We start from the raw sequence: 9,859 nt of genomic DNA, 5'->3' as shown, positions 1-9,859 counted from the left end.
CATATAATTAATTTTTCATGCATGTATATATATTAATAAAGAAAACAGCTATCCTACTGTAAAAGAAGATTCTTGATTTTTGCATAAACAATCATTCTATGCTAGAGTCAGTAATACATGAAAATTAGTTCTTTCGAATGATAATTAAATAAAAAAAAGAAATAATCTTATGTCGTTACCGTTGTTATACATAGTATTTTCTATAGTTTAATTATTCAAATATACTTGAGCATATTGACCCCTACCTTTGGAGTATAAAAGATGGCATATTATTTGAAGAAATCAATAATAATAAAGAAAAATCAATTACATATACTATAAATTATTAGTATATAATAAGAACGATAAAGAGGATGAAAATAAAATATCCCTAATATGTCATACATGGTTCATATACGTATGTTTCTATTATCTCTCTTTACCCTTTTTTCTTGAAATAATCCGCGCAGCGCGCGGACACGTACACTAGTCTATATATATATATATAAAAGCAAAATATAAGCAAGACAAAATGTCACGTTTCAAGCTATTAAAATAGCCACGTAGCAATTTTTGAGACAATATTAAAAAATATTTTAAGACAAAGTTAAAAATATTATAATAAAGATTTTGAATTGAAAAATTAAGTATTTGAATCTAAATAAATTATCCTGTTACAAATTTTTTTTTCATTATCTTAAAAATAGAAACTAATAATTAAAGAGTTCTAATAGATATATACTATTTCAAACTTATCTCGTATAAAATTCAAATGTTATAAAATATATTTAAATATAATTTATTTACATATTAGCAAAAGATTAAAAAAAAAAATTAAAATAATAATAATAATAATTAATGGTAAGGATAGAAGCAATAGTCTAAACTCTAATTTGTGATTGCAGTAGTACGTATGTATATAATAATACTAATAATAATAATAATAATAATAATAATAATAATAATAATAATGATAATAATAATAATAATAATAATAATAATAATAATAATAATATTCAAAATTTTATTTGAAAGTACCTTTTCAGTATGCAAATTTTATTTAGTTATTTAGTAACTTTGATAAAACTTAATAGTGTTGTCATAAAAAAATTTAAATTAAAAAATATTAAATATTTAAATTTTAAAATGCATTATCCTTTTTAAAATAAAACAAAATCGTTAACTTAAAAATAGAAACTTATGGTTAAAAAGTTCTAAATAAACTCTAACTACTTCATAAATTTCTTCCATTTATATACAATAAAATATATTTGAATATATTTAATTTAATAATAATAATAATAATAATAATAATAATAATAATAATAATAAATAGTAGTCCGTAGTGATAATGCTTACCAGAAAACGTGTATAGCAATAAAAAAAATTTTGAATTAAAAAATTAAGTATTTGAATTTGAATAAATTATCCTTTTACAAAAAGGATTTTTATTATTTTAAAAATAAAACTAATAATTAAAGAGTTCTAATAGATATATACTATTTCAAACTTATCTCTTATAAAATTTAAATGTTATAAAATAAATTTAAATATAATTTATTTACATATTAGGGAAAGATAAAATACTATTAAAATAATAATAATAATAATAATAATATTAATAATAAGAATAATAATTAATGGTAAAGATAGAAGCAGTAGTCTAAACTCTAATTTGTGATTGCAGTAGTACGTATGTAGAGAAAATTGAAGGAAAGATGTCTTTTAAGTCTTGAATGAAGGATTGGTGACATTGACCAACTTAGAGGGTCAAACATCATTAGGAAACTTGATTAAGTTAATTGTGTACTTGATTAATATTTTCAAAACTTTCTAATCTTTTCAAAAATATAAATCAACCCAACCCACACCCCTCTTCAATCCAAATCAGCCACACTCTCTCTCTCTAGCTTCTCTCAACTCTCTCCCAACCAAAAGTTCTGCAAAATTTCTTCCTTCAACCTCCGGTGATAAATAGTAGGGCGAGTTCCTTTTCGTCTTTCAATCGTCAATCGACGTGAAGACTTCTCCGGCGACAACAACTTCTAGTTCTTCGTCGTCCCATTTCCTTTTTCACAGGTAAAACAATATGAAGAAACATAGGAACTTGAGTCAACTACTCTTCTAGTATTGAAATATGGATTGAATAAAACCCTAATTTCTGGCATTTCTTCTTCTTCTTCTTGTTTTCGTACTATTGATTCGAATTTGTTGGTGATTTTTTGTCACAGTTGATGTTCTGTATGTGTGTATGTATGTGTGTGTGTGATATGTTGGTGTTGCTGGATTGATTTATTATTTGTCTTGGTAAAAATGATATAGCAATAGATGAAACATCTGATGCAACAAATAAAAATCTGATGCAACTATGAAAATCTAATGAAACAGGTGAACAATCTAACAGATCATTCATATGTTGCTATAGATGACTCTTCTGTTTGGAAGAAATCTAAACAATATTGATCCAACAGATAACTGGTTAGTGATCTATTTTTATTTTTTCCAACGGTTTACTCTTCATTTTGCAACAGATTAGTGACTATTTTTATTCTTTTCAATGGTTTATTCATCCGTTGCAATAAGTCGGTTATATGCTGCAACAGATTAGTAATCTATTTTTATTCTTTCCAATGGTTTACTCATCCGTTGCAATAGGTCGGTTATATGTTGCAACAGATAGCATACCTGGTGCAACAGATTAGTGATCTGTTTTTATGGTTTTCAACGGATTATTCATCAGTTGCAACGGGTCAGTTATATGTTGCATCAAATAAAATACCAGGTGCAACAGATTAGTGTTGTTTTTATGGTTTCCATGGATTACTCATCCGTTGCAACAAGTCGGTTATATGTTGCAATAGATAATATACCTAGTGCAACAGATTAGTTGTTTATTGGAACTGTTATATTACTGTTATGCATTAATCAATTATAATCTATGTTATGTTCCTGTTAATTTAAGATAACATGGATCCCAAAAGAAAAGAAATTGAATCAAGTCCAAGTAAAGCAACAAGTGCAGCAGCTCGGCTACATCCACCACTTTATGAGCTTGCTTTACAAGCGTTATCTCAATCAGGAGCAGAAGATAATGAACACGGGGAGGAGGAATCTTTCAAAGGAGATGTTCCAAACGCTAATAGCCCTTCCGTCGAAGATTTGGTCAAAACCTTCAGCATTAATCGTTATCCTGTGAGAGTGCAGTGCAATGGTGCCACAGATTTAATGGGTGATCTCGTGGCCATATGATATTGTAGTTCATTGGTGGCATAAGAACCATTTTGTTGAAGTTATAGTTGTTTTGGCCAAGTGTTGAAGATATTGTATTATGAAAATTAAAAGTTGGCCGTGTGAAATTGTTGGGGTTCTTGGAGATTATTGTTGGTTATTCTTGATGATTATTGATTTTGTTCTTGAAGTTCTTCACAACCTTCATAGCTTGTTTAAATAAAGTGAACCTTAGATCTATAAAGGTGAAGGGAAAAAGGTGAAGCTTTGTTAGTCTTGAAAGACTTACCATCACTCATCAACTAGTCAATCACATCTCAACCACTTTCCAACAACTTTTCATGATTCAAGGACCCATGTTTTAAAGAGAAGTACAAGTAAAGTTAAAGTCTTGAAAATTGAAAATTGAAAAAGGCTCCAAGACTTATTTTTCCCTCCTAAAATAAAATTCCACCAATCCAAATTAAATTTTTGACCAAGACATGAATATTTGAGAATAACAATTCGTTAGAAAGACCGCAACCAATACGTGGCTGCCACATCAAGTTACTATTCACGCATCAAATTTTGGCTCAAATTTCAGATTTTGTAGTTTCCATTTGTTGGTTCTTAGTTTCAATTTCGTTGGTTCCACTACTAATTGGCAAACTACTACTCATCTACTAGATTTTTAGTTAGTCTTTGTGTTCATTTATTCGTGTTAAACGTTTGTTGTGTGCTTTTCTCTTTTGTGAATTCGTTGTATCTGTTGGTTTAAGTCCGTAAATAAATTTTCTTCGAGTCAACTCAAACGAAAATCCATTCCGAACAACATTAGACTTGACCCTCAATCGCTCATGAAGTACAAGCCAGCTTTCAACACTTGTGAAACCAAGTGTGAGGTAAAACCGAGAGTGAGAGTGTGGTGGGGCATTTTGAACTAACAAGTTTGTTTTGTTGTTTGTTGTTGTCCTTTGCTTAGGTACCACGGCTGCCACTAATCTTGATGCCACGTTTGATCACATTAATGACGATATTAAAGAAATAAAATGGCACGTGGAAATGATACGCCAATTGTTACCTAAACTTATCCCACAAAATCCAACTTCCCTTGTCCAAACACCTTGTACCGAGAGCTTCCCGAAGGAAGAAAGGAAGAGGTGGGCTACCCCGACCCACACTAAGGTAAAGAGGAGATTGAAATATCTTTGGTACTTGATAGTGAACTTATAGAGAGCTAAGCAGTTGCTAGTTCCAAATCTATCCGTGAGATAGATCATGCTCTCTTTAGGTTTAATGTTTTGTTTGAAGATGATATAATCACTCCTAATGAACCTAGTGGTAAAAATGATGGTATAGCTTACTTTGAAGCCTATACCCGATATGCTAACCCACTATGGTGTGACAACATTCCTCCTAAAGATGGAAATCTCTTCTTGAAAAATAAGAGTACTCTTATGGGCAAGGACTATGTAGTCTCGAAAATGAGTACTCTTGGTGTGCATGATGATCAATTTACTCTTAAATGTAGTTGACTACTTGAGCATGTAAATGGAGTGGTTAAAAATTCTCAAGTTAGTGATGGTGTCTATAGAATTGATCTTGATAATGCGCACGACTCTTTGAACATTTTGTGTGGTAAAAGTATTGCAATTAGTTTTTTTCATAGAGATCATGTGTATGAAAATATTTTTGTGCGTGAATGTGGGAGTGACATTCTAGGGGAAGGAAGGGCTAGCCTCGGCTTAGGCCCTTGGCTAAATTTTCCATTTGATTCCGGTACCATCTTAGGGTAGGAAAGGATGACTCTCAGCCTATTTTCCTTTGTCTTGATGCTTGTCTGAGCTACTTCCTTTGTAGTAATTGTACTAATTTTTTTATGATTAAAACAAAGGACTTGTGGCTATACTTCAAATTTTTCCCACCTCAGCATGTCATGTTGATGTGTTATTTTTGCTAACCCTAACCCCTCATGTCATGAGGATATGTACTTGTTTGTCTTCTCTTGATTTATAAGGTACGGATTCGAGGTTGAATCCTTTTCAAGAAGAGGAGGATGATACGAGTACGACCACAAGAATGGACAAGAAAGAATGTGTATTGAATCCGTCCAAGGAAGTGCACAAGTGAAGTGTAAAAGAGGGCCTAAATGTACTAAAAACAACCCCTAAGTTACACTTGATGGGCACCTCACCCTTGAGGGATATTGTGGTCATTTTGTATTCTATTTTGTAATACACTATATATAGAACCTCTTAGGGTTTTTAGTCTTAGTTTTTAAGAATATTGAAAGTTGTAGCATTGCAACACCCTCTCTTGGGAGAATGGCCTCTTGGCCGAAACATAATAACTAGGGAAATCAACTTGAGTGTGGATTCACTCGTGTTGGATTCAAGCTTAGAAACGTTGGATGCTTGGGAGATCGAGGTCCCTCTTGTTTAAACGTAAGAGATAGGTGAATCATTGTGTGTGGTGTTAAGGTTCCAAGAGTGGAACAGGCTCTTGGGTTCTTAAGATTACATCTTTGTGTAGTCTATCTATCTATCCTTTTGTTTCTTGTAGCTGTGTGTTTGTTGTTCTTAATAATATTGTTATTGTTCTTTGTGTTCTTCATTCTCGTGTTGTTAATCTAGTTTGTTGTCCGCTGAAAATAGGTGTTAATCACCTTATTACATTGTGTTCTTGTTGTAGATCTTGAATTCGAGAGGGGTCACTCAAAGGGTCCTCGGTTCTCTTGAACTTGTGGACTATTTTGAGTGTTTGTTTCATGTTTTCGTTGTTTTTATTGTATCAGAACCCATCAAACTTAACGGTACAATGCAGGATCTTGTTTGAATGATCAATGCCTAATCGGTTAAAAACTGCATTAACAAAAACATTGTACTTTGTGTGTGTTGTCCCGGTGACCTTATCAGTAATACATACTTAACTTCCACACATATGATAGTGGATCCATCTGCACGCACCTTATTCTTCCTAGCCCATCTATAACTTAAATTGAATAAATAGATGACTAGCTAGTTGCAACAGATGACACATCTGTTTATATGTCAAACAATTGAAGACATCTGTTATGACAGATGATCAACCTGTTGCAACATATGACGTATCTGTTGGATAAATCAAACAGATATATACATCTGTTGTAAAAGATTGCCAGTATATTGTAAGTTATCTAACAGAAAGAATATATTTTGCAACAGATTACCCATCTGTTAATTTATTTTAAAGCAATTTTCTTTTCTTTCTTAGATACAATAATTTATCAATAGGTCCCTCCTTACAAATATGGATGATCCAGATTCGTACAAGAATATCATATCGAGTCCTTGCGTGAACTTCAAAGACTATTTGATGAACTCCAGAGAGATTTGGCTGACTTCAGAGCAAGGCTGCCGGATGAAAAATGTTCGACTGACAATAATAATAATAGTAGTAATAATAATTAGGTAATATTTTTTATTTTAGCGCATGTATTTTCCTCCTTTTGTATATTGGATCTACCCAAGGAATTAAAAAATCTATGAACATTCATTTCATTTTGTTGTCGACTTTAAATTTTTAATTCTTATTTAGTATTTAATAATCATTCTGTTTATTCCTTGTTCTCAACTTGTCGACGACAGGTAGGGATTGAGCAATTTGTGTCAATAGAGGTTAATCTGCTACGACAGATCGATCATATGTTGCACCTGATGGTTATTAATAAAAAAAGGTTATTATTGTTATTGAGAGGGTGAAAAAGACGAGACTTTTCGATTATTCAATATGAAAAATATCTCGTAAATAAATAATAAGAAAATAAATGATAAACATAATTTATAACCGTAAAAGAATGGTTATTTAATTTTAATAACTGATCGTGACTTTTCACCATTTTTTTGTTTTTGAATTTATTTTTTAAAATTATTTATTATATAATAAAAAAAGTCACAATATTGGATTAATTAACTTATATGACGATGATTGTTAAGAAAAAGAAAAACAAGGTGATCGGTCGTGACTTTTTGTTTAAAACAAAAACACATACATTCATCAGTGTTGCTGATGCATCAAATTCCCCATCTATTGCGACTGATGTATCAGCTGTTAGAAGAAATGAAAAAAGATATTAATATAGAATGTCTATTTGTTGCTACAAATCTGTTATCTGTTGCAACTGATGGTTTGTCAGATTCAACAGATATACAATCTGTTGCCAGAAAATAAAAATGGTTAGTATTTTATTAAAGAATTTGAAAAGGTATTTTTTTAATTTATAAAATTAAAAAGTAAGCAAATTTAGATTAATGATATGATGATAGTTTTTTTTTTTAAAAAAAGTAGATTATGTATTGCAACAAATATATTATCTGATGCAACAGGTTCACTATTGTTACAACAGATGATTTATCTGATGCAATCAATATCGAATATGTCGTCACAACTCAATAAAAATTGTTCTTAGAAAGAACTAATTAATAATAATTATATGAATAGTCATGACTTATCACAATATTTCTTAATTTAATTAAGTCATTATTTTCACATTAATCAAAAATGTAATTAATAAATGGAGGTGAACAGTTAGATTGTATTTTGCAACAGATAGGTTATCTGATGCATCATATTTTATATTTGTTGCAACAGATGATATATTTGTTGTCACAGATGTGTTATCTGATGCAACAAATATAGATCTGTTGTCATAACTCAATAAAAATGGTTTTTTGAAAGAACTAATTAATAATAATAATCTGAAAAGTCATGGCTTATCACAATATTTATTTTCTTAATTTAATCAAAAATATAATTAATGAATGGAGGTGAATAGTCGCGCCTTTTTGCGTCTCATTCAAATTCAATCCTCTATAAATAGGTCCCTCCTTACTCAATCGTTCATTCAACTACACTCTATTTATTTATTGCATCTCGTCTTTCATATTACACTCTAGAAGATTATGGCTGACCTAGTGTGGGACGTTGCTTTTCTGCAAGACACCGTGAATGAACTTCGGATTCAAGTTCGTGACCTGCAATGAAAACTGGGAGGAGTTAGAGCAAGAATGCTCCGCGAGATACGCAGGCTGAGAAGGGCCTTGCTACTTCCGGTTGAAGATTGGCCGGCTGGCAATGATGATGATGATGATGATGATGATAATAATAATAATAATAATAATAATTAGATTATTATTTTTTTTAGTTTATTATATGTATTTTTATTTGTTTTTGTTTAATAAAAAAATTATGTTTGATCTTTGACGTTTTAATCCATATTTAATTTTCATTCTGTCTATTATGTTCTCAACAAACATGTCGACGATTCGACGTAAAAATGAATAATTCAGAATTCAGTAGCAATAGCAAGATTTATCTATTGGATTTGTGGCAGGAGCTGATGTGTTGTTCAAAACAGATTACTCATGTTGCAACAGATAAGAAGTCTGATGCAACAGATAAATAGTCTGTTTCAACAGATGACTAGTTTGTTGCTTGGCTCTGTCGTTTTTATTCGTACTCCCTCCGTCTCAAATTATCCGTCCCAAATTGAGATGCCACATTGATTAAGAAAAATAATTAATAACATATCTAGTTTACCATAACCCACTGATCAGTTGGTGGGATAGTAGACGTGTTTGAAAGAACCATTGTTTGCTATTTAATCAAAATTTTATAAGAGAAGAAAGCTTTTAACGTCGGTCGGCGTATAGTCCCCCTATTAAATGATGCTTCCATTTTAATTTGAAGAAAAAATGATTGATGCAAAGGGTAAAACATGGATTTTTTAAAATCTTTTCTTGATTAATGAAAAAGACAAGTAAAATAAGAAATCGAATTAGGAAATTTGGGACGGGTAATTGGACGTAAGGAATAATTTTGAATCCAGTAGCAATAGCAAGCGTTGAAATATATTGGTTATCTGTTGGGTTTGTGGCAGGGGCTGATTTGTGTTGTTCCAAAAAGATTAATCATTCGTTGCAACAGATAATTAGTCTGGTGCAACAGATAAACATACTGATGCAACAGATAATACATCTGATGCAATAGATAAACAGATTACTCATCTGATGCACTTGATGATTGATTTGTTTAAATTGTGGGCACTTATGCTGAATTCATGATCGGGGTTCTATCCATTGTTGAAAAAAAAAGTGTACCCAGATGACAAATACGAATAAAAATCATAATTTTACTTACCAAAGTCACTTATGAAGTAATGTCAAAATGGAAAGTGATGTAGTAAACAAAATTTGACCTAAGAAATTGGTCAGATCGCAGCAGTAGCGTTGTACCAACAATAACAACAACAACAACAACAACAAATAATCGACAAGAAGAAGATGAAGATGGTAATGAAGTAGAAGATGATGAATAAAACAGCAGAAATAACGAACAACAAAAATCGCTAAGAGAGAGAAAACAATGGATGAGAAGAGAGAGAATGACGCCTTTTTTCCCTCCGTTTTTCGTTATTTTAGGTAAACATTGGGATCAAAGTGTAAATTTAAAAACTTGTGGGTTATTTTCAAACTTCCCCAACTTTCTTAATCCATAATAAAATAACTGTCACCTCCAACTAATAATTAAGACTTGTGTCACCTACACCTCATTTTAAAACTCTTTTGTCACCTGTGGCCCAAAGCCCCACGTATGTATATAATAATAATAATAATAATAATAATAATAATAATAA

The sequence above is a fragment of the Capsicum annuum genome, chromosome 6 (assembly GCF_002878395.1).
Source record: "Capsicum annuum cultivar UCD-10X-F1 chromosome 6, UCD10Xv1.1, whole genome shotgun sequence".
NCBI classification, from domain to species: Eukaryota; Viridiplantae; Streptophyta; class Magnoliopsida; order Solanales; family Solanaceae; genus Capsicum; species Capsicum annuum.
Note: the sequence above shows the minus strand (reverse complement) of the source record.